Here is a 26391-nt window from a genome sequence, read left to right as displayed (position 1 = left end):
TCAAGGGTGTTATTAATCCCCCTATTCTCTGTGACAGTAGCTACCCGAGGACCATTCCCTAACACCGGTTTGGAGTTAGGAAGCATGGGTAGCCATGTTTCTTTCCTGACTTTTGAACATCCACATCCTTGGCTCGTATGGTATTTAAAATTTGCCAATGAGGCAGGACCCTCCACAATGGTTGAAATCAGGGCATGATCGGTCCAGACCATTGGGCGAAGACTCTTGATTTTGAGGGTACACTCATTGCTGTAAACTGCGTTTATGAGATGGTCTTTAACATGAGTAGGCCCTTCCATCCTTTGTGTGAGAAGCATAAAATCGAACTCCTCTAGGATATTTAAAACCAGTGGATTATCAGTTTCTTCAGAATGAAGATTGAAGTCTCCTAACAAAGTAAAATTCGTTCTTTTCTAATGCATGGCCAACCACTATCTCTGGTAGAGCTCCTGCGAACTCTGTACATGGGCCAGGGGGTCTATATATCAAAATTCCTGGAAAGGAAAAGGTATGGAAAATGTTAATGGTAAAGCCCAGGTTTTCACACTCTGGAATATTGAGGGGGCTATACACACATTTGTTAGCCTCTTTTAAAATAATGGCAGTACCTCCACCCTTTTTATGTAGACAAACTAGCCACAGATATAATACCCATGGGGCAGCGCATGATTAATGTCGGGTGCAGAACAATCATAGACCATATCTCTGGAAAAAACAATGCATCAAACTGTTCATCCTCTAATAGAGTATGACGCTCATATTTGTTGCAAGGAAGGGAGCTACAGTTTATGAGACCAATACACCAGTTTAAAACTTTTGGCTTGATAGTCCTAACTTCCTCTGTGTTCTTCAGAGAAAAGTTACAGTGGAAGCATTGATATTCCTTGTTATCAAGACGTATAGAGGGACACGCTGGGGAAAGAGACTTAGGACGAAGGAATACTACAAAGGCGGTGGAATATATCACCTTATTTATGGACGTTGTTAAATTTATTTGAGTTATGTCAAGTTGCCTAACTACTGGTGGTATGAGAGGATAGCTTGTAGATAAGAATGTTGAGACAGAGACTTAGTATAATTATGAAACAATAAATCTACTATAGTATATACGCTCATCTCATTATGGTGAACTAGAATTGTGCCCGTGAGAAACGGTGAAGATTAGGCCAATATTCTGATTATGAGTCAAAACCATTTGCCCAAGGGACACAATGCTAACCAGTCTTTGTTCGCAAAAATAATAACCACCCCATTATAATGAATGTTTTTGTGTGTTATTTTGCATCTAATAAACTGTGGGGCATATTTACAAGGCCCTATCGCCATGGGAACGTCACTTTTTGTGACGTTCCAATGGCGAGAGGGGCCTTGCCTTATGTACGAGGCAGCGTTAAGCCACTTAACGTGCCTTAACGCTGCCTTGTACATACGGCTATGTTTAGCATGAAGGGGCGTGCAGTGGGTGTTGCGGTGGGAGTTCCACCACAACACCCATTGTATTTCACGCTGCCCCCAATGTACAAAGGTGGCGTACATAGGAGGCAGCACCAAAATTAAGATCAGGAAAATCCTGGTCTTAAATAGGCGAAACAAGGAGAAATGCATTATTTCTCCTTGTTTTTCCTTTTTCCGTGTGTGCTGCCTTGTGCAGCACACATGGAAAAATGCAAAATGCTATGGTATGTTTATGTACAGGAAGGTGTCCCTTCCTGTAGATAAACAAACATTTAAAAAAAGAATCAATTTTGTAACTTTCATGTGTGCTGCATGAAGCATGGCATTTTAGGATTGTTTATGTACAGGAAGGGGCTCCTTCCTACACATAACCAATCTTCCCCTGCACACAGACATCCTTGCACTCTGGTGCATGGTGCCTGCGTTGGCACTAAGTTGTTCGCAAGGCTGCACCACATTCTTGTAAATATGGTACAGCCTTGCGTTTCCGAAATGGTGGAGCGTGTCATTAAGCCCAGGAGGCTAACAACACACTCCGCCACTTTATTGTACATATCCCCCTGTGTGCCTTCTCAGGTCACATGCTTTGACGCAGCCAATTTCACTATATGAATTAGGCTGCATGTTTGCATGTGTTTTTTAGTGTAGCTTCCCGCACATCATGTGTAGAATCCACCAATAAGCACAGGAACCTCCATGCAATCAATCAATCAATCGATCATAAACTTTATACGATTTGACTAGCAAATCATAAAAGCACACAAATAACAGCTCATTATATAAAATGTGCCAAAGAATGAAAATACATCCTTAAGATGAAAAACACAAATACATTATTAGATCGCTGCATCCAATCCTGGCTCTCCAGGAATCTTTTAATACTGGGAAATTACCATGATGATATTTCTTTGCACCGAAAAGAGATGTTACATTTTTGTTAGAAATAAACATTCCAGTGCATCAATGTTATAAATTATTTCTTCAAGCAATTACACACTATGTGTGTACCTGGCAGGAGTAACAAAAAAACACCATGTATTAATGTTAAGGTTAAGGCTCAACACACACGTTGGATACATTAAAGAGAACAAATCAATCATATTGTCAGGGAAATGTGCCACGCTTCTGTCCCTTTTCTAATGAAAATATTTAACATTGAAACTGGCCACCAAATATGTTGGATCATCAATTTATCGTTCTTTTTTTTAGATTTGTTACTACAGGTTGCCCATTGCCTACACAGCACTCATCATCATAATGTGAAAAGACCTAGTTTGTGCTGCTGCACTTCACATAAAAAAATAAGGTCTAAAGAAATAATGTCATCCAGCTTGACTGAGAAGTCAAGTGGGGTAACATTTTTGTAAACAATTTTAAGGGGGGCAATATTTCTATCGGGCCCTTCCATTATATTTTGAATGCCAATGATATCAATGCATTCTTAATTCGGCACATGGGGCATCTGCCCCTTTTTGGCAGATGCCTTGTGTTGTAAATAAGTAGATGGAGACTTCTTAGTAATTTCAGGATAGGTTTATTAATTAACAGCATGGCCATCACACGTTCCTCTATGCTCCTACCTACTAGCCTCCCAGAATGCCTGTCTACATTCTATGTTGTACTTGGAGGTTCCACACTTGACAGTTGAAGGTCTGGTCAGCTGGCGAGTTGTGGAACCTCCAAGTACACCATAGAATGTAGATAGGCATTCTGATAGCCTTGTAGGTAGGAGCATAGAGGAAAGTGTGATGACAGCAGGTGGCCATGTTGGAAGGAGAACTAGTTTACTACAAATCCCCCTCCTTTATCTAGAAAAGACAAATGACCGCAGATGGCCATGTTGGGAGGATCATACGTTTACTACACCTCGCTTCCACCCAACTCTAAATAAGCCACTAAATTCAGAACTACCATCAAGATGACTAGGAGGATCCTTTACGTTGGATGGGTGTAGGCCATCTGCCAAAAAGCAGTGGATGCCCATTTCCTAAAGTCATGATTTGCATCTTCTCTTTAGAGGTGGGAAAAACACCAGGGTTCTGGTAGCAGAGCTTCACCTGGCTCTGCCCATAGAAATGCTTGACCAACTGTCCTACCACTGCAAGCTTGCTGGTCAATGATGTCAGGATGTCCATCTAATGCAAAATGTTTTTTTCCAACACATTTTTCCTGTTTGGGACAGCCAGTAAAAACCTGGCTGTCACGAACAAGGAAAAGCACAAACGACGAAGAGTTGATGGAAGAAAACTACAAGTACTTCAGGACCATTATTATTTTGTTTTTCAACGACAAACCTTTGCTTCCGGAGTTTCTATGACAATGGCCATTAAATTCACAAGGAAACTTTTTATGAAGTATGTAAACTCTGACTCAATGCCATTTTGCTCATCATGCAAAGGTTTTTAATTAATCATGCAATAAAGTCTTAATAATCAAAAACTGCCAAAGTAAAAAAGGTCCCTGTTTAATATAGCAACACTCCTGTCTCAGATATTAAAGACAGGGAAAAAAACTGTGCATTGAAATTTTTACCAATGTTAGTAATTACTATGGCGTTATTTGTCACTATGAGTGATATCATACCAGCTGTGATATTACAAAAAGGTCAATATTACTATCTTCTGGAGTGGTAATGTAAGCTTAGAGGTAAATTTATACTGCTGTTTTTTCTTATGAAAGAAGGGCCATTACATTCCATAATCCTGTTTTTGGTTCAAGAAATGTAACTGTTTTCCACGCAGTCATAACAACCCATTGTGTCTCCTTTAGAATCCGAGTGAAATTCATTACTTGTGGTAGCCCAACAATGGCACCTTTAACCCATTCTTAAGTTTTACACTAATACAGTTGAATGGAGTAATGCCACATTAATGCATACATTGAGAAGTACACCTGATTACAAAAAATAATTCTCCATTTACATGTGGAAACCTGTAAATTAGGATAATTTTCCTGGTGTGTGGTACCACAATATGATTATCAGAACATAGGAACTGATTTAGAGTTTGGCAGATGGGTACTTTGTCTCAAACGTAAGGGACCTCACAACCATCTTATTACCTTATTTAGGATATAATGCACTTGTAATAAAGTGGACGGGATGTCTGTCACATTGTGGCGGTGTACTTGGGCCAAATGTAAAATTAGGCCCATAGCATTCCAAATATCATCAGCACAAATATTGTCCAAATTGAGTTAATAATAGAAACTCTGCACCCAAAAGCACAATATTTTTGTAAACAATATATAAGGCACAACATTTATGTCAGATGACATTTCTGTATACAATATTCCAATATACACCCAGTATTGAAAATGCCATGTATTTTTTGGATTGAAATTTTACACCTGCTAGCTGCTCACCAATTATCAGGGCCAGAAATGTGTATCCTATAGAGACATGCTGCATATAAATTACCAAAAAAGTGTAAAGTCAATCAATCAATCTGCCAATGATATGGCTTGATGAAGTCTTTTCCTTCAATGCAGCCTTGTCCTATTTGCCATCCTTTGTTGTTAATTGGAATGGGCAGAAGACAGCTATTTAGTGAAGCACTTAGGTTTAATCACACACAGACAATAATGACAGATTGACTAACTGTTGTGTCTTTTAGGTCAGTGACCAGTGGTCAGAATGAACATTACTGCATTACCACGTCCACTCATTTCTCTGTTCATTTGCATTTAGGCTGGGGTGGCCAGATGTTTTCGGATTTCCCCAGACAGTTTTGGTTTTCAGAGGACGGTCCCTGTGTCGCAACACTTTTGCTAATTTTAGATACATTTCTGGGCCGAAGGTCAACGGGGAATTGAAAGTTATCTCCCCTTTCATAGATGCCTCTGAAGTCTAAAATAATGTATTGGTTACTGTCGGGCAGCACAGGAGGAGGCTGCTGTCTGCTACCAACAGAGAGACCGAGTGGGGAAAAGAGGGCAAGGGGGCAGAGAACTCTGAGTAGTTCTCAGGTTAGGTGAAAAGCAACTCCTGTATAGAGCACCCTCAACACCAACAACACTTTCCTTTCCATTCCCTTCCCTCACCCATCCTTTCTTTCCCTTTACCCCACCCTCCCACTACCCCTCTCCCTCCTTATTCCCCTCCCCCTTTATTTCCATTACTTTCTTCTTTACCTCTTTAATCCTCTCCCCTTCTGTCACTCCCTCATCCCTTCCATCTCATTCACCGCCTCACCTCCCATCCCATTCTGTTCCCCCCCACACACACAACCCCACACAAACACCCCCCACACACAACCCCCAACACACATACAACCCCACACACACAACCCCCCACACAACACCACCACACACACAACCCCACACACACAACCGCCCACACACACAACCCCCCACACACACAACCCCCCCACACACAACCCCACACACTCACACACAACCCCACACACAAATTAAATTTGCTCACCTCAGATGTCTGCTTTTCTATCAAAGTCTTCAAGCGTAGGATTAGAAGAGTCATCCAAGCTGATATAGAACGGGACAACGTCTTGTGCCATTTCTACAGCAAAGTTGTTAAGCAGAGGACTAGCAAATGCCCAGCTGTAAAATGACAAAAGCCTGTGCATGCGACGCTGCATCAGTGGTGATCGCCTCTTTATGGGGATAGGGAGGCGGCAGGCATGATATAAAAAAGAAAACAATTACTTACCTTCTTTGCTGCAGCCGCCTCTGCACATCTCTCCCATAGTCCTCGCAGATTATCATTAGCACCCGGTCTCCTGGACTCTATAATTCAATCATGACGCTGCAAGAGCAGGGTCGTGATTGATCTGAGCGGCCGAAATGACCACTCAGACAGAAACTGGGAGGCTGGGCATGTTCTCCACTGGGCTGTGCAACATAGCCCAGTGGAGAACATGCTAAGTGTGCATGACTGTTTGGACAGCCCCAGAGGGCCGACCAAGCCTTCATGCTCACTTAGGGAGGGGTGACGTAGGGGAGCCCAGTCCCGCCCCGCTTGACTTGGCTGAAGTCGGAGTCCCACTAAGAAAAATAAAATGATAATAACTTCTTGTTATTATCATTGTCTTTTTATTTTGCGCTGCTCAACAAGCAGTGGGACGACGCTCCTCCGCCTCAGCGGAGGAGCCCCTGCCATTGCGCTGCATGTGCTCGATTTTAGGTCTGGAGCACTGCCACAGAGTTTTTTCGTTCACCGGCCCAGTAACCAATTCCGGCATCAGAATAGTTTCCTGAACTTGGAATCTGGCCAGTTCCCAAATTGTGCCATCCCATCTAGTCTTGTGATATTCCAGGTTAGGATTAGGGCTAACAACCGGCTTATGCTTGAACAAATGCAAAGTTTGTTAGCGAGTGAGCCAATTATGCTAATAATGTAAATGCATCTCCGCCTTAAGAATAATGCAACCGTTTGCCAACTATATTGTACATATTTGTGTCCTTTGACACATGCCACAAAAAACCTCAACATAAGGAAATATTATGTAATCTGTGCAATATTAGCCAGCTTAAAGGCAAGTTGAAAGATATGTCGTTTTGAAAGTTTTGTGTTTTTAATGAGAGGCATTATCAGCCCTGCATAAGAGTTCTTTAAAAGTCTCGTCTGGCAAAATCCAAGAAGCAATCAACAGAATGTTCACATTAAATCAGAATGGGATGTAGTTATATCAACTTGAAGTGGCACAAATATATTGCAAACAGAAGAAATTGGTCCTAACTCCTTTCGTTCCTCAGGAACCCAAGAAAGGTCTATTACAGGGGGTAAGATTGGGGGCCTGACTCTGATGAGTTATCACTATCAGACCGACTGGGCAGAACCCCCATCTGTATGCCCCATATCAATGTCACAGGATGTGCATGCAGAACTGCAATTTCAGAGCCTCCTATGAAAGACCCTGACCCATTACTGACCACTTTGCGCAACCAGTTTGCCGTACAATGGTTTAAGTCATAACTCAATTTATACTGTTGAACAGCTCATATGTACAACAGCTAGGTATACTCCCCCTGACATGCCACAAGGATCGATCATAGCCACTTCCTTTTCAAGCTAGATGTAGAACTGCTTGCCAATTGTCTAAAAACCAGTGGCCTCACATTCCACCAATTTGAGAATGACATGTAGATTAACATAGAAATCAATAACAACATTTGGACTCATTACATCTACATCAAGGACAGTTTACCTAAAATAGAAAAGTGAATGACTAAGCACCAATTACAGACGAATCAAAATAAAACAGAAATAATTGTTATCAATTTATTTATTTATTTATTTATTTAGCATACTTATAGAGCGCAGACCTGTCACCCAGAGGGCATCCTGGCGCTTTGATCAGAGAACCCCCACACTAAACAAGCACAAACGCACAACCATTACTTGGGAAAGAGATAGGTCTTTAAAGCCTTCCTGAATGGAAGATAGTCCTGGTAGCTCCTAAGAGTGAGTGGGAGAGAATTCCACAATTTGGCTGCCGCCACTCTGAATGAGCGGCCGCCCATCCTCACTCTTTGAAACCTAGGCACCACCAGAAGGTGAGCCGATGACGACCGCAAAAGACGTGGGGCAGAATACCATGCAAACATGTTTTGTAACGGGATAGGGCCTAGGAGGTGTACCGCTCTGAACACCAAACAGGCCGCTTTAAATTGGACCCATAGATCTACCGGGAGCCAATGTAGATCGCGAAGCGCAAGAGTAGAAGAGCTAGATCTGGGTCGTGAGAGGGCCAGTTTAGCAGCCATATTCTGCACCCTCTGCAGCTTCCCTATCAAGTTTTTTGGGGCCCCCAGGAGAAGACCAATACAGTAATCAAGCCGGCTTAAAATAGTCCCACGGACTATTTCCGGCCTGGACTGGGCGGGGAGCAGAGGCAAAACTCTGCGTAGCATACGGAGCAGCATCATACATGTTCCCGTGGTTTTGTTGACATGTAGGTCTAATTGTAAGTTAGGGCCAAACATGACCCCTAAATTACGAGCTGACTCCGATGCCAACACTGGTTCGGAAAAGGTGCTAGGCCAGAAATCAGTGGGTAGAGGCCGCGGGATCCGATCAGTGGAACAGTGGAGCACCTCCGTCTTCGAGCTATTGAATTGCAAAGAATTTGCTCGAAGCCAATCCGCTGTAGCTGCCATACAGCGATGGAAGGTGCTCAGCGAAATCGCATTGTTCCCTTCCAAGGAAAACACCAGCTGAGTGTCATCGGCATAGTTAAATGCCGAGACCCCAAAAGATTTTATTAGCTGGACAAGTGGACGAAGGTACAGGTTGAACAATATTGGGCTGATGGCCGAGCCCTGTGGCACCCCCTGTCCAATTTTCCTTGGCTCCGAGCTGAAAGGCGGAAGTGACACCAGCTGTTGCCTGCCCTCAAGATATGAAATCAGCCAATCTCTGGCCCCCACGCAGATCCCGCACTCTTCCAGCCTCCGAGCCAGGGTCCGATGGCAGACCGTGTCGAACGCGGCCGACATGTCAAGCAGCACCAAAAAGGCTGCCCGACCACTGTCGACACGCGAACGCAGATTGTCCAGCACGGTCACAAGTGCGGTCTCCGTCCCATGACCAGGTCGGAAGCCAAACTGGTCCTCATCGAACCACCCAATATGTTCCAGGTAGCCGGAAAGAGAGCGAGTTACCCACTTCTCTAAGATCTTAATAGGAAAGGGAAGTAAGGAGATCGGCCTATAGTTGGAAAGGCCGGCTGGATCCAAGGTTGGCTTTTTTAGCAGAGGCGACACCACTGCTAGCTTCCAGCAATCTGGGACAGATGCCGATTTCAAAGATTGCAGACAGATTGAAAACAAAGGCGGGAACAATTCTTCATGAAAAGTTTTCCAAAATTTGGGGGGCAGTGGGTCAAGCGGGGAACCAGATGACACCGTGAAAGCCGTTTTACAAAATTCTTCAAAGGACGGAAGGGGGAAAGAGTTCAGCCGTGGTGGACTGGGTGAGGTTCTCAAGTCCCCCGACCCAGATGCCAAGACGGCCGTCTGGGGTCGACTGGGTGAGCAGCCCGGAGCTCCCAGATCAGAGACTCCAATGTGCGTCTGGGGTCGACTGGACTGCTCCCCCGGAGCTCCCACACCAACCGGCTGGGGTCGACTGGGTGAGCTGCCCGGAGCTCCCAGATCGAAAGCGCCAGTGACCGTCTGGGGTCGACTGGGCTGCTCCCCCGGAGCTCCCATACCAACCGGCTGGGGTCGACTGGGTGAGCTGCCCGGAGCTCCCAGATCGAAAGCGCCAGTGACCGGCTGGGGTCGACTGGGCTGCTCCCCCGGAGCTCCCATACCAACCGGCTGGGGTCGACTGGGTGAGCTGCCCGGAGCTCCCAGATCGAAAGCGCCAGTGACCGTCTGGGGTCGACTGGGCTGCTCCCCCGGAGCTCCCACCACGACCTGCTGGGGTCGACTGGGTGAGCTACCCTGGGTTCCACGCCCCCTGTCCGCGAGGCTAGCAGGGCAGGCCTCCTCAGTTGCAGGAAGTGTTAGGCCAGCCAGGATCTTGGCGGTCTTCTCCTCAAAGGCCAACGCCAGCGAGTCGCATAAAGCCTGAGAGGCCCGCACTGAGTTAGCCGCACAGACCGGGTGGGACAAGTCCTTAACAATTTTAAACAGGGCTTGAGATTTATTAGGCGCCTGTAATAAGGACGTTTGTATAAAGGTCGCCTTAGCCTGCTTGATCTGCTCCTTATAACCTCTCAGTGCAAGTCTAAACAAGGCTTTAGCCGAGGGGGAATACTCCCTTCTCCATGCTCTCTCTGCCCGTTTGCAGCTCAGCTTCAGCTGTTGTAACTCCACCGTATACCAAGGAAAGGCCCGATTCACCCTCGCTCTTGCTTTCCGAAGTGGCACGATGTTATCGAGGGACTCGGTAATAGACCGGCAGAAGGAAGAGTAGCTGTCTTCCACTGAGTTCCTCAGGTCAAAACTGGCAGATAACAAAGGGGGCAGAGGGGCTAGACTGAGCAGTTTGGACCACGGTCGACCCACTTGCGAGAATCCTACCCCTGCAACCTCCGGGGGGTTATTCCCAAGGCATAGGGAGAAGACCACCAGCGAGTGATCCGTCCAGCATTGGGCAAGGATGTCAATGATCGCCGCTAAGTGGGCGCCTGCGAAGATAAGGTCGAGCATATGACCGCCCCTATGAGTCGAGGAGCCAACCAGTTGTTGCAGATGGATGTCGGCCAAAGCTTGGCAGAGTGAAGTAAACGCTCCATCTGAAGGACCCCCCTGCCAGAGATTAAAATCTCCCAGGACGAGCAGATTAGAATGAGTATTAGAAAGATCATACACTAAGTCCAGGAACTCCGGCAGCGAGGAAGCCGAGCCCGGCGGTCTGTAACATAACACGCCAGATAACAGCGTTCTCTCTGGGTTACTGAACGAGAAGCCCATGAGCTCAAAACCCAAGACTTCGCTGATTTTAAGCTGGGAGACATCCAACTGTTCGCGGAAGATAATACCAATTCCGCCGCCACGATTCAGTGGGCGCGGAGTGTGAATAATTTTAAAACCCGGGGGACAAGCCAGGCCTAGTTCAACTAGGCAGTCCTCCCGAGTCCAGGTCTCCGTCATAAACAACACATCCAACCCGGAGGATTCAACCAAATAGGCGATCTCCGTGTGGTGCTTGCAGAGTGAACGCACATTAAGCAAGCCGCATATAAGTGGCTGGGGCGGCGAGCGGGAAATGGAACCGAGTGTCGAGGGGTCACCCGGTGGTTTCAGAGCGCACAGGTCTGAATGAGAGTAGACCAGAGGGGAAGAGACGAACGGGCGCAAACGGGCTTACCTCTGGCGCACCTCCGGCGCGTCTACGGCGCGTCCGCTGCGCGCCTGTCCAGCCGCCATGTTAAGAAGCCTGACCAAAAGGTCACGTGGGTCCTGGCATGCCATAACAGCAGCAAAACAATGGCAGACAACCCCACCTGAAGTGGACCTATCATCAAACGCAATCCACAGTGTCAAATCCATTGGCTTTCTACTAGACAACAAACTATCAAGAGCAAACAAAACACAGCAGACTCCTGCTCACTTGTCTCCGCGGTATTTGGAAATTGTGTTAAAAGTGATCCTCAATGCAACAAACTATGAACATAAAAACATTTGAGCACATTACATCTGTACTAATCAAGCTCAAATAACTACCTTTATAAGCCTGCTGCACACACAGATCAGCATATTTAATTTATAAAGCTCTGAAAGCCTCCACACCCTACTTTCTGAAAGAGAAACTTACTATCTCAACAAAACTAAGATACCTTCTCAGCAAAAAGAAGCTTCACCTGGAAACCCAAATAAATAAGACATCAACATTATCCTCCTTTTTCTCAGGATTTGCTATCAATTTCTGTAATAATACTCAAATTAAGAAAAGACAGGACTCGCTTCCTCCTATTCCAACCCTAATGATAAACCGTTCACTCCTGAACCAGTATTACTAGTCAATAAACCTACATTTTACCTTTTAAGGCTTGACACAGACACTTAAAAACCTTTCTGGCATTCTAGGTCAGCTGATGACTGCCTTTGCCAAACTCCCCGCTTCTTAAAGGGGGCATCCATCATAGAGGAAAAGATAGATCTCTTTAAACATCCCAGCATCTCTAACAATCATCAATTAAGAGGCATTCTAGAATGTTTCGTTGTTTGATAATGCATGATTGAGTTTTGAGATGTATTTTGACATCATTCACCAGGTGGCCCCTTTAAGGAATACCTCATTTTTAGATATGATTGGCACCTTCACTCTCTTCCCCTTTTCTTAACTTCTTTCTGCTCAACAAGACAACTCTGTATCAAGCCCCCTTTCTCTACTTTTAACCATGACTAACCTTACGTACTGTCACTAGCAACGTTGGTTACCGCACTTTACTAACTCTCCTCTATCGCAACCTTATGAACTTACACCTCCATCTTAACTTGGTAAATCTCAAGGCTATGTCAATTTCAACTCACCATTCCATAAAGTAAAGGTACATTTACTTTATACAGCTTCTGTAGACCATTGCAGCCCCAGAGGTGTATCAAGTCATCACCATTTAGAAAGCCCATACCAGCCTATGGGTATCACCTTGGTGGTCTTACTGTTGGTGTCCCACTGTCATATGGTGGGTGTGGTGTGAATTCTTCATAAGGTCGAAATTTTGACGATTTTTATACAGTTAGACTCTCAGACTATATTCTCCCCTCTACAACCTCTGACTCCCAACTCAGCTCTTTTTTGGTACACATACAGTTCCTGTTTTCACTTTGTTACATTGTGTGATCACATTTTGAGCACTACATTGATTCTAAGAAATGCAGCAAAAGGTGTATTTTGTAAGATCTACAAGGAATGATTGTAGGGGAATTGGTTGGTTGTATTTGTCACATACTGAATGATTGAATGATTGATTCACCAGAAAATTCTTTATTGGCTTGCTAAATTACTCCACCGTGAACCGTTGTGTTTATTATGTTGAATCTCACTCATTGTTCCCAGGTGGCATATTAGGTGCCCCTTCTGTTTTTTAACTACAAAAATATAATAGGCAGGTAACCAAAGATTTACCATTCTTTACTGCACAAATATGAATATTTTGGCTTCTATGTTTTTGTAGCATAATATTTTAAATTCCATATTCGTGTACTTTAAGGTATACATCCAGAGAAAGGGTCTTAACTGACATATCAGCAACATGTAATTGAATTTGCAATAGAGAAAGACAGCATGAGGCCGTTTTAAATAAAAGAGAAACATCTCTCTAATGGTTCACTACATGTGCTGTCTTGCTGGGATTATTTGTCTCATCTTTCCCGGGTGTTGTAGTTTGTCTAACTACTCTTTATTGCTGCTATTTAATCAGCAAACATAGAAATTACATAATATTCAAAACTGTAAAAAAAAAATGAAAATTGCTATCTCCCATCATGTAAGTCAGAAAATAGTTGCTTTTGAACTGTGAAAAGCAATTACATATGCAATCAGGCTACATTTATTTTCACTTTTTAGAAAGGCTTCAAACCCAGCGTTCATTGGCAGTCGCCCATTGCTGGCATTCTGCTCTTCACTTAGCTCCCCAATGGACATGCTGTTAATCAGAATATGAAGTGATACTCACATTATTTCATTCCTGGGCACACTGGTCCCCTTCAGATATCCCAGGGTGCTCCAGTATTTTGTTTTATAGGGCAGCTGTCACCGGACATTAATGTGAGAAACACAAGGAGAGTGGTGCTGGCTCCGCCCACATGTTGGGAGCCAAATGTATATGTTTTGATTAGACAGATGTTGTGTGCTTCCACAAAAATGTGCTTGCCCTCCACACAGCTGAGTTCATTTGTTTATTTATCCAACTGTCTGAGCTTTATTTTCAGGGGCACACACATGACATTGTGATGCTTTTAAAATGTCTTGGCGGGCCCTGACACCTAATATTTTACAAATTGAGCATTGGACAAAGGACTTTATACCATTTGGGTTCTCTCTTTTCCTAACAATTAGGCCTAGCAAGTGTTTAGGTCCAGCCCACTTGCACCATCCTTTGCATTTATGCAGCATGTGCCACACTTCCTGTGAAGTAGAGATTAGCATAGTGTGCTCCCTCTGTGGATGCATCATTCATTTTGGAGCTACTGCCAGACAGGGGCGATCACAGCCTAGGGCCACCAGACTCTGAATCCTTGTCCGACACAGTAGAAGCAGTAAACAAATCACCCATCATCATTGTACACTTGAATGATGCTGACAGACAAACTAAACCACACATGCTGGGTAGAAGACTTGGACAGACCACTATTCTTCCAGTTTTTTAGGCACCGTCCAGCTGAAGGCAGCTTTCTCCAAGGTAGAGTCCCAGAGAGGGCCACATGTGTATGTGCAGTACAGAGCAGCACTTGATTGACTGCATCGTCAATGTGAAGCTGCAACTGGGCCAATGCAATCACAATATATTGCCAATTGACTTAAAATCCCTGTTCCTTGCACAGCAGGGACTGGAGTGCATTAACAAAAATGTACCCTCCAGATTTACAAGGCCAAAAGATGAGACACTAGTCCAATGCACCATATGTAGCGGGCTGGTTCACGGCACTAGTCTTTCTACTTGACTGGTGATGGCCATTCAGAGAGAAACCGATTGCTGCAGGGTTGTGTCCAGGGGTAGGCTGGTCAAGGAAGAGGGTTGTCAATGATCCCACCGAAGTTACCTAGTTCCAGGGCTTCAAGTGGGATGAAAAAACTTGGGGGTTCTCTGAAATGGGTGTGGTCAATGTAATTAAGAGCGTGGCTTTAAAACACATAAACAAAACATCTGTGCCTAGCATAGTATGATGCCCGACTGATATTTTGCTCCTTCTGTAACTGCATCCAGATAAATAATACAAGTAACTTTACACCTACAACAAGCCAGGACTATTGGCTTTGTCAATGGTTGTTAGTTGCATATGATAATTAAGCAACAACTATGGCTTCATCATATATACTATTATAAATGCTTCCGTTCTGAAATGATGAGACTGTTAAAGTACTCTAACGAGTCTCTTTGAAGTTACATCAGAGGCGGTGAAGGGCGGTACTGCTGCAGAGTTGAGATTTATTGTTCACCCTGACGGCGAGGGCAAAAATGGAGAGCCCGATAGAGACCCGTCTCGGCACCTGCTTTTTGGAACTGCCGGTTCTGAGAACCGGCAAGACACGGCCCACTTAAAGCCCTGCCGGTCCATGATTGAGCTGAAAATATATAATAAATTCAGACTCCTTGTGTTTGCTTTGTTCGCCCTAAGTTTGCAGGGAATGCCCATAGGTGGGTCCCTTGCTCACTTTGCCACTGGATTCAAGCTAGCCTGGCTGATGAAGGGTGTTACCCAGAAACCGGTCGCAGGATGCTTGTTTCTGGTTCAGGGAAGACCTGGCTTGGCAGTTCAAGCTGAACTGTTCCCATGAGGCACAGGGTCAAGACTGATATGCATATAGCTAGGTCTGAAGTGGCAAAGTGAGCTAAAGAATGATGATGGATTCAACCCCGATCTGTGACCGGGAGTGAGTGTCTGAAAAATGTCAGCGCTCCGTCCATCATCTCCTTGTGTTTGCTTTGTGAGCAGGGTTCCCAACGTTTGTTTGGCCTTGGGTCCCTAAAATCCTCAAGATGTCCCTGAATTCAGGAGTGAGAGTCGGAACGTTCAAGTCTGAAATGGCTTTGTTTAGCTACACTTCAATGTATCTCAATGGGGAAATAAATCCATTTGAATGTTTTGTTTTTATCTCCCTCTTTCTTGTTTCTAAATGTTGGGCACATTTTACGTTTCATGTTTAGAGGGAGGCGTTTACATTTGATTAACACCTTTGTTCTGCTATATTTTATTTAGCCCCAGGCATCCGTTACATTCTAACGCAACCTGCAACGTTAAACATTTCAGCAGGTAATTTAATTTCGGAGGCTCTTGGAACGTGAGTCACTGGGCAAAGAAATAGAAATAGAAAACGAAGGATCCTTCATGATTTTGTCGAAAGGACATATGAAAAGGAAATAAGAATAATGCAGAACAATCTAGACAAAAGGGATCCTCGCGCACACACGTTAACCGCGGAGTAATGGCTGCAAGAGCGGGATTCACGTTGAAAATACCACACTTTCTCACAGAGATGTATGCTGTCATTCCAGCTGCCAGCGTGACTAGATAAATGCCGCTTATCACTGTTTGTTTGGGTAGCACGCCAATAGCAGAATGCTGAAGTGTTTCTCGTGACGCTCTGCTGCTCAGGGTAGCACTTACTGTCGCAGTTGAAAGCCAGAAATCCACGAAGATCCGCTCTGTAAATGTTTGTGGTTAAAATCCGGGATAATAAAAAGCCATCACCTGCGAAGTGTGCTGCCGTCTCACGTCCTTCTTTAATTACATTTCTCTATATTTTCCTTTGCGCCTTTTAATACGAATCTCCCACCAGGCGCTGGAAATGTAATATGAAATTTAAATAAAAAAACAGCCCTTTGTCTTGGTGACAAATTTCTAGTTTAAAAACAGTAGGGGCCGGCGGGAGCGTGAATCTCTTCGCTGTCGTTTGTGTCTATTTTGGGAGGGATTGGTTTTTCGCACATTAGGACCAGTGGTCCTTGTTCCTGACGAGGGAAGAGATTATTCTACCAGCTGGCCTGTGTCTTTAACCACCTGTGGAGGGCTATGGATTTCTTCAGGTTGTTTTTAGTGTCTGTGTGTATGACACATTCAGATTCACTCCCCCATTTTCAGGACAAGGCGAGACCTACATTTGATGAATATGCAAGGTCACAAGCTAGAAAGATGTAGGAGTTCCAGAAGGTATAGTTGGAAGGGAAACCAAGGCAAGGCATACGGATCGGACTTTGTGGAGCGTGTAGAGGGATTTAGACGTCTGGCTCACTGAGAAGGTCTGAGACTCCCTCCTCATAAGTGCAATTCTCACAAATGTGGCTTGAGTGATCAGCACGCTAGCGCAGTCCGAGAACTGTGCCTTGAGTGATCAGTAATCCAGTCCACCCTCAGGACCCTGGGATCCATCCTCCATCTGGGGTCTGTTTGAATACCTATGGAACCGTGCAACCGCAAATAGGAGGTCTGCACGTACCCTATGAGTCCAGCATTAACAATTTTCCTTCTCCTTTATATGTCTATCCCCAGGATCACTGGCCATTCCGGCCTTGTTCGGATGTATAATCTCAACTTCTGGCCGATCATCATCTGTGCAATTAACAATCCAAAATACAAAAAAAATCTATGTTGTTCAAACCAACCAGCTCTCGCCGCCTGCCTATTTTCTATCTACTCAATGCCTCTCCAACACTTATTCTTACTCCAAACCACTTAACCTCATCTCAGACGCTACATCTTGGTGACATGCAGCCCCCTCCATCATGGACCCCCTCCCACTATGACCACTCCTTATTCCACATGCTCAATTTAACATCATCCATCTCTCGAACTAGCAAAAAAAAAAACCTTCTTCCAAAAATCCTCAACGTCTGCATTTAACTCATAATGACATTCCTATTTTGAGGACTTCGATAGTATGCTTATATTGACCTTTTATTTCTTTTAAACCCTTCAAACCTTTACTCCCTCTGCTCTCTGGCTGCAGCCTTGAACCTCACCAACCAACTGTGCCCAAAAGATCTCGATGTGCAATCACCTCATCCAATGGAGGAAGTCATTTGAACACTTTGAAGCGTATGAAGTGTCCTGCACTCAATTAGCAACCAACTTCAACTTTGGTGAAGAAAATGTTTTGTAAACCAACAAGAGGTTTGTCCCAAATGCTTCTCTAACCCAGGAACTCTCCCAGAAGCTGCTTGTTCAGAATATTAAACTAACAATTGTCTGAAAAGTTGAGTTTTGCGCTGTATGGAAGATTAAAACTCATCTGTTTCCTAGAGTAGCCTAAGCTCCGCATCGATGGTTGGGCCTACTGAGTCAAAGCGCCAGGATGCCCTTTGGGTGACAGGTTTTAGCACTATATAAGTATGCAAAATAAATAAATAAATAAATAAAAGCAGGGAAGAGGTCCTAAGTCTGCTGGGCAACGAGTTCTAGGCTATAGCGGTTGTGTTACAAAATGACAAACATCCTCTAACAAGAAAGCCTCAGAAGTACCATTTCAGGGTGCTCAGCAGCTCAGTTTGTGAAGCCAATAGAAAGAAACTTAAGAAACTGCAATTCACGTTCCAACTATAATGTAGAACCCCACATCTATGTAGCTGGTGCAATCAAAAAGTGCTGGTGTGGGTTATTCAGACCTAGTATTAAAGGTTATATTGTGAGAGGCACCTTAAGTCAAAAGAGGAGTCAACCATCCTCCAGAATCCCTATTTGAAAATATGGCAGCCAACACATATCAAAAATACTTTTGTGGTTCAACTAAAGCCTTATTGGAAACAGCCAGAGTTTGGTTAACCAACACTAGCAAATGAGGGATCAAAGATAAATGTATGCACTAGGAGTGACACCCTATCTTTAAAAAGGGTGCAAGCTGTGTTTGCACCTGATTTCAAATCAGGGCTTCACTCAAATTGTGTTTGATCCTAAGTGTTTGTTTAATCATATTTCTCCAGGTAATACCTTGATAAATGTCCATGCCCAACAGACTACAACGGGAATTGTAATGTATGTGGTCTTGTAAAGCACACTGCTGCCCTCAGGCGTCGTGGCGCTGTAGACCGCTGGGAAACACATCCTGGCTGTCCATGTGAGATGGTCCCTACTGGGTATCTCCAAGGTGAAACCAGGCATCCCCAGCGAATGTGGGGGGCCGTTGTAGAGCTGAGGCAAGCTAATGCCCAGAGTTGCCGAGTGTGATCCCTGGTTAGAGTAGGCACCGAGGCGAGAATTATCGAGTCCGCTGACCCTGGTCCACTACCCTGCCGCATCAGGAATTGAACCCTGGTCCCGGGCCGTTCTCTGCTTTCGGGTCTGCCGCCTCTAACCAGTGAGCCACACCTCTCCACTGCTATTACATCACTCGTAAAGGCTGTTAAAGCGTGGTATTCCCAATTGCAGAGGACATAACTCAGAATGAGGCCAAAAAACACACCAATATAATAAGAAAATGATATTTTCTTGCTCCTGATTTATGTCAGGTACACACATTGACACTGTAAGTCAGCAAGTCGGGCAACAAAACACTCTTCTAGTGTACAGAATCTAGGCTTGCTAGTTACTCTATCCATTTTTCGTGGAAATGCCAAAAATGTTGCACAAGTAGAAAATAAAAGTAATACAAGTTGTGTAACAAATTCATCCCATAACTGGTAGTACCAGATACATTTTATCCACAGCCATGCTCAATTCAAGAGGGATGAGAGCTGGTCACTTTTGCCCTACTCAAGGCAAATTTAATCAGATGAAATCAGCTGATCACTGTACACACCGTTTAACTCGGGTTGGGGTGTTAAACTCCACTCCTCTAGCTGAGTTTGTGGAGTTTTCCCCACTCCGTGGTCCGGTTGGAGCACAGAGTTTTGGAAAAACTCAACTAACCCCCACTTGGCTGTGTTTTTCTCGCTCGCAGCTCGTCCAAATTTAAGTTGGTGAGCACAAGCAAGAAAATTGAGCGCTAGACCACCTCCTGATGAAATTTCCCAATGCGGGTGGTCGCAGCATGCCGCAACCGCTCACGTTGAGAAAGCTGCAGCTCAAGTAGAAAATGTATTTGAGTGGCAGAAAGATGCAGCTCACTCTGGCAAACAATGTGGTGCTGTTTGTGCTGATTTTACAGCACGGGACAAGCTCCCAGCGATAAAAATCAGCACGAGCAGTGCAACGTATCAAACTCAGCAGCTCATAGAACATCAAAATCTTCTAGAGTTTTAAGGGGAGAGTGAAACTCTGTGAGTTCCGCTGACCCATACTTTTAACCCTTGTCACACCAGTGTACTGCTTTTGGCAAAGTAAAACAATGCTCATGTAGTCATGGTGTCCACAGTGGGTTTAGGAGGCCTATCCATGTAAGATACATTTGCATAAAGTTAATCTAAATGGGACTCATTTACATAGTGGTTATAATGAAAATCACTGGTTTCTCAATTCTGGCCCTACATTGAGTACCCCGAAATTATTCTCGGCTGAACTTGCCACCATAGTTGATAGGGCCGGCTTTCCTAGAAAATATGAACACGTCTATGGTCCCGTGGCATTATGTTTCAACTCACATGAAAATGTGAACTGAAACCCCCCTAGGAATATAGCTCATGCAATTTCCTGATTCCATACGCAGACAGAGTAGCATTCCCTTGTGGGAAGTTGGTTCAAGCAGAAATGTCGAAGATAATTTCATCTATTGCTAGTCGGGTTCTTTCTTTGATAGCAGCAACCCATTTAGCCTTTTCCTTCCCTGTTCTGATTTTATTTACCATAGGCACTCATTGTGAACCCCAGGGTAATATTGTACTACAGAGAAAGTTTGTGATTTTGGCTTCTGTAGATTTGGAATAAACAGCATGCCAGGTTGTTTGGTGTAGATGGAAACGTTTGTGAAACACATATACGATGCTCAGATGTAGAATGTCTGCTTTTTTTACTGAGAATTTATGAAATCAAAAATTAAAATAAAATAGCAAGAAGTGCCATGTAGATCTGACGATACTTTTTCAACCCATGATAAAGGATTTTCAGGTTGTGAGACTGCTACTATGTTCTATTTTCGCATATGAATACATATTTCTATTTCTTTCTCTTCCTAATATAACATGCATATTATAGTATCACTCTGTCCAACAACCCAAGTTGTACTTGTTCCAACAACCCAAGAATCCAAGAGAAGCTTTAAGCCAAGAATCCTAATTTAAAGAAGCTAATGATATAGCTAAGAATATGGAGGACACAGCATATTGTGTGAATTAGATGAAGTTTCCTATAGAACACCAAATAAATGAAATTAGAGAGCATATGAAAAACATTGACTTGTGGATGGGAAAATGGAAAGTCAGTGTCCATAGCAAGGAAACATACTATCAAGAAAACAAAGTAAAGTATTTTACATGTAGGCGTGTTGGACTTGTAGTCAATTTCCAGAGTTCATCCTGCAAAGTAGCCCCATGTAAGAAATGCAACAGGAAAGGTCATTTTGTAATGGACTCTGAATAATAAATTCAATAGGAATAACGAGGAATCTCAGAGAAAATGTGTTTTCCAAGTGAACTGTAAAGATGAGAACATAAGACTACCAAGTTGCAAAATATATTTAGATGCACAAAACGTGAGAGGCTCCTGTTCGCCATTCACTCTCCTCAACAGCAATATTTTTCATGCAGAATTTGATGCAGCAATGTATATTCTACAAGAACCTGATATTAGTCCAGCAGGTTATAACAAAAATCGCATACCCTTGGAAGGCATGCTCAAAGTGAAAATGTTCTTCAAAGACAGAAATACTGTAGAGAATGTCTATGTGGCGAAGAGAGGCTCCAACCTATTTGGTTGAAGACACCCAATGGAACTTGGTATAAAACAGGACCCTACCCAAGGGGAACCTCTGTTGTTGGTGGAAAGACCTATAATAATATATTAATATAATTGGGAAAGAAATATGTGATGAGTTCTCGGAAGTATTTACTGATACGCTAAAGACACTATAGGAATTGTCAACACAAAATCACATTAAAAGACAATGCCAAAGTTGTACCACATACATGAAGATTAATTACTCTTATGAGGAAACACCCATGATGAAAGAAGAACTAGAGAAATTAAAAAAGCAAAGAGCGATTGATCACACAGAGAGTGCTGAATGGGCTCCACCCATAGTAATTGTGTCCAAAACAGGGGGCAATCCATTAACTTATGCATTGATATAAGAGACCCTAAGGCTAACATATGGGCGGATCGTTACCCTTTGCCTAAGATCAAGAGATGTTAAGCCTGATAGGAGGGAGACTTTTGTTTTCAGTAATAGACATTTCCCCTGCTTATCATCAGGTGGAACTACACCCAGACAGCAAATCGCTCCCTTCCTTTGTTACACCATTTGCAGTATATAGTTTTGCAGGATGCCTTTCGGACCTTTTGCTATAGTCTTCCAGAGGATGAAGCAGAGGATGAAGCAGCAAATTGTGAAAGGAGTAGAGAATGTTTTATATTTTCAAGATGATCTCCTAATTCACTGTAGCGCATAGCAGGAAAATTATAATGTTCTTAGGAAAGTTTTAAGAAGGTTAAGAGATGCTGGTCGTACACTCAAAAAGAATATGTGTCAGAGGAAACTTTTAAGGCAGAAAGGAAAGAAAAATCTTGCAGAGAAGTGTTGCTAAAACACAAACACATTTAAATAATAATGCTCCGTTCATTGGCAGTGTTGATGTTATAAGAAGTACCATACTCATAGATGCGAGCACCATAGGAGTTAGTGTCAACCTAAGTCAAATACTGTGGTGGGAAGGAGAGACAAATTGTATTTGCTTCTTTCTCACTATCTGAGGCTGACGCAAGGTATTCAATAGTAGAGAGAGAGGCACTGGCATGTTTTTGGGCAGTACATCTTTTCAAGTTCTTTCTGTGGGGTATGTCGTTTGTTTTAGAGACATACCACAAACCGCTGACTTCTATGCTTTTACTTCAAATGGTGTGGAAACATCTACTCCTTGGATATTGAAGTGGTTCTTAGATTTGGAAGGATTACATTTCAACATGTTTTATGCTCTGGGAATAAAAAATGTAGATTATGACTGCCTACCCAGGTTGCCACAACCACAAGAGGGTGCAGGAGAAGAAACCATTGATGAATTTATGGTAGAAACTATTTTGCATGAATTGAAATCAGAGGAACAGAAAGGAAAAACAAGATTTAATTCTGTATTGAACAAAGCTATGAAAATGATAGCTCATGGTTGGCCTAAAAAATGCTCTAAACTAGATTATTCGATAAACAATTTTAGGACATTTGTAATCAACTGTATGTGCTAAATGATAATGTGTACAGAGAAGATAAACCTTTACCCCCACATCGCCTTCATTTTAAATTAATTCTTTATTTCATTAGAAATATAATATAAAAAATGTAAACACATGGTCCTAAAAAGAATTCATTTAATAGAAACGTGTTGTGTCTGAGTGATCGACTGCACAGATCAAACTTTGGTCCACCAGCTGGAAGGGATTTCTTGTTGTCACCAAGAGGAGCTGCTTTTCACTTGGGGAAATGTTTTTTGAAGATGTCAATGTACTCTTGCACGCCATCTGGGGACCCCAAGACAATGGGCATTCTCTGGTGGATATCAGTGGGATTCACGTCCAGCACCGCTTACGAGCCAGTAGTGGCCATCCCGCCGGCCTGCTCCATTATGTAGGCCATGGGGTTGCATTCATACAGTAGTCTCAGCTTTCCTTTCGGGCTCTTTGCATTTGCTCGATACAAAAAGATTCCTCTGTATACAAGCTTACGGTGCACATCAGCAACCATAGAGAATTTCTTCTTCTTTAGGTATTCCGTAACTGCAGCATCAAAGTATTTGGCGTAACCCTCGTTGATACTGTAGAGGTTGCCTTTCTTCTTGACCCTCATGTCTCTATCTATCAAAATAAATTCCCCAATTGCCGGATCGAGCATGAAACCATTGACCTCACATTCGGTGCCCAGCACCACCATTGTGGCACTGCTGTAAAGGGCGTAACCTGCTGCTACAATATTCCTTCCAGGCTGAAGAGCATCTTTTTCACAGGGTTCATTGTCACCGTTCTTTTTGTAGATGGCAAAAATAGTTCCAATGGATACAAGGCAGTCAATGTTAGAAGAACCGTTGAGAGGATCAAAGCAGACCACATATTTGTCCCTTTTTTCCACTTCAAAAACTAGAGCATTTTTATCTTCTTCTGACACAAGGACCCAGGTACTGAAGGACGTCTTCAGTGTGTTGATGACCAGGTCATTGAAGAGGACATACAGATTCTTCACCTGGTCTCCCGTCACATTGGTAGAACCTGCTTACCCATATAGGTGCGCGAGCCCCGCTTTCCTGACGGCGGAGGAGATGGCTTTGACGGTCGTGCAGAGGGAGTTGAGCAGCTTGGTCATCTACCCCATCCCCTTGGCCTTCCTGCCCTCCTGCATCACGAAGCGGGTCAGGGTCATGACGTCGGTGTCGAAGGGGGCCTGGTCCGACATGGCTGTGGCTCGGTGGGGCTGTCAGGGAGAGCTGTGAGGTGATGAGCTCTTCATTGATTTGCCACATGAAGGTCATTTGGGGTACAGTTTAACAAAAAACCAAAATGAAGCAGCACTACTGGTGGCTTCACATGGGCTCCTTGATTGAAAATAGTATAAGAAATTGCATACATTATGCCTACGGTGATAAAACTAAGCAAGTAAAAAAATCAATGATTCCTCCTGCTGACCTGCTATCCAGACCTGAAATAAAGTTGCTGTTGCCATCATTGGGCCGTTGAACTGCAACAGACTAGAAGGAAGTTTTCTACACTGTTTACTGATAATCACTTTAAATGGCTAGAGCTAGAAAGTACTATTAGCAATGAAGAGAGTGAGAAAAATGAGAGCTCGCTCTTCTTCCCCTTATCAACATATCAAACAAATGAGAATGAGCTTACACCATCCTAATGTACTGTCATGCATGTCTTATACTCATGTCTCAGACAAACCATTAGATTATTTTAAAAGTACCCTCACCCAGCAATCAAGTTGATGGAATGCTTCATCATTGGGGACCCACCTAAGATGCCAAAGGCATCGTAGGTGTGCTATGATGCCTGATTAAAGCAAGCTGGGTTCTCTTTGTGATGTGGTGAATGTGTGAGTGAATTATAATACAACCTCCAGGATATCCATCCTTAGGGAAAACATTTTAATTGTGGATTCATTGGGTTGGATTAAAAACAGTGATAGTGTATGTGTATTGGGAAATTACGAATATTTCACAACATAGTGTAAGGTCGACATGTTTCGGCCAAATATGAGTACTGTTTGAGTCACAGTGGCTTTCTTAGCACCAACATATTAGGAACAACCCTAGTCAATGAATGCACACCCTAAGGCATGTGAATGTAGGGTGGACCATTCGTAACTTACGATTTTCACCCAACTTCTTATTTAACCTAAAAATAAACATAATGAGAAAGACATTATGCATATATACATGGTAGTTGGAATTAATGATGACGAATGTGCAGAGCTGGTCCGTGTGTCACGCAACATGCTCATCATGCAACTGTATAGGCATTTTCAATATTGTAGGCACTTGTGTGGAAATTGCAATACATACCATTTCCATTGGATGTTCCTTTATGTTTCAAACAACATATTTGTAGCATTAATGTCAAAATGCTTCTTCCCCATTGCTTGCCACATCAAAGTCAAGTAACAGCACAAGAGCACCTTATGAATGTGAACCTTTGGCAGATTATGGCAGTTATATTGTTGTAAATGAATCTAGGACCCTAGAGTAATTTTCCCGATTCATGCCCTTATATAGGTATAAATTACCCGATCCTTATATAGGCATAGAAATCATTACCATATTTGGACTAAGCCTATGCAGCCCAAATACGGCATGGCTACTTCCACTAAGTTCTGAGAATCAACAACGATTTCTTAGAAAAACCCGCCTTCAGCAGCTAGGGACTTCCCCTCGCCTGAATACTAATTTATCTAGGAAATCATGGAGTTTTCAAAGAACTGAGTCTTTGAGTGACGTTATTAATCCAATCATACGTCAAACTCGGCACCTTCAAAGTATACATATGCCTACATGTGCCCAGACAAACACACAGTGGTTTGGAGCAGATCGACTAACTACTTGCCCGACGCCCTGCAGCAGCAAGTGCCGAAGGAAGCCGACCCTCCAGCTGACGCACTGAGAGACGCTGTCTTTTCCCCTGCCGAGAAATCCAGCTTCAGTTTTTCCAGGCTACCCTTGCGGGTGGCTGGGAAATCGAGTCCTGAGAGAGAGATACAAGACCTCCTTCATTCTAAAACCAAGGTAAGGAGCTGACTAGACACTTAGAGAATTCTTGGATAGCTCCTTGGCAGAGAACTACTACACTTAAGCTACTCCTCACCTACTTCTTCCCTTGTACTAGACTTAGGTTAGGTACACCGGGGTAGGCGTATTTTAGAAGCACCAGTTGGGTACTTTTAGTCATTATTTTATTACTGTATGTATTTTATACGTTTTAGACAACTTATGGCTTAGAAACCATATCATGCTTTTACAGTACTACTTTATAATACTTTTCGTATTATATGCCCTGTACTTTATAACCAGTATCACGATTGTAGCAGTACATTTCTTATGCTTGAGAAAGAAGCCTGTTCAATAAATACCTTTTATTGATAACGCCCGTCTCTCTATTTTCTCAGCACCTCTGGTGAAACAAAGCATGCACGATTGACTGAGTAAAATAGTTATATATTGTTTCCGCGACTCTAGAGATTGATTTCTTATTCTTGGGAAACAAAGTTGTCATGTTTATGCGGTTGTCAGAAACTAATCC

General features: G+C 43.4%; 1 protein-coding gene and 1 pseudogene across 1 annotated transcript in view; both read right to left on the bottom strand.

Annotated features, from left to right (window-relative positions):
• The window catches only part of RGS7 (regulator of G protein signaling 7), a 2226031-nt gene that overhangs the window by 1684516 nt on the left and 515124 nt on the right, over nucleotides 1–26391 (bottom strand). The gene's annotated exons all lie outside the window — the stretch shown is intronic.
• On the bottom strand, nucleotides 22970–24096 carry LOC147708153 (fructose-1,6-bisphosphatase 1 pseudogene; annotated as a pseudogene).

Source organism: Lissotriton vulgaris, chromosome 6, assembly GCF_964263255.1.
Source record: "Lissotriton vulgaris chromosome 6, aLisVul1.2, whole genome shotgun sequence".
Classification (NCBI taxonomy): domain Eukaryota; kingdom Metazoa; phylum Chordata; class Amphibia; order Caudata; family Salamandridae; genus Lissotriton; species Lissotriton vulgaris.
This window is presented reverse-complemented; position numbering and strand designations above follow the sequence as displayed.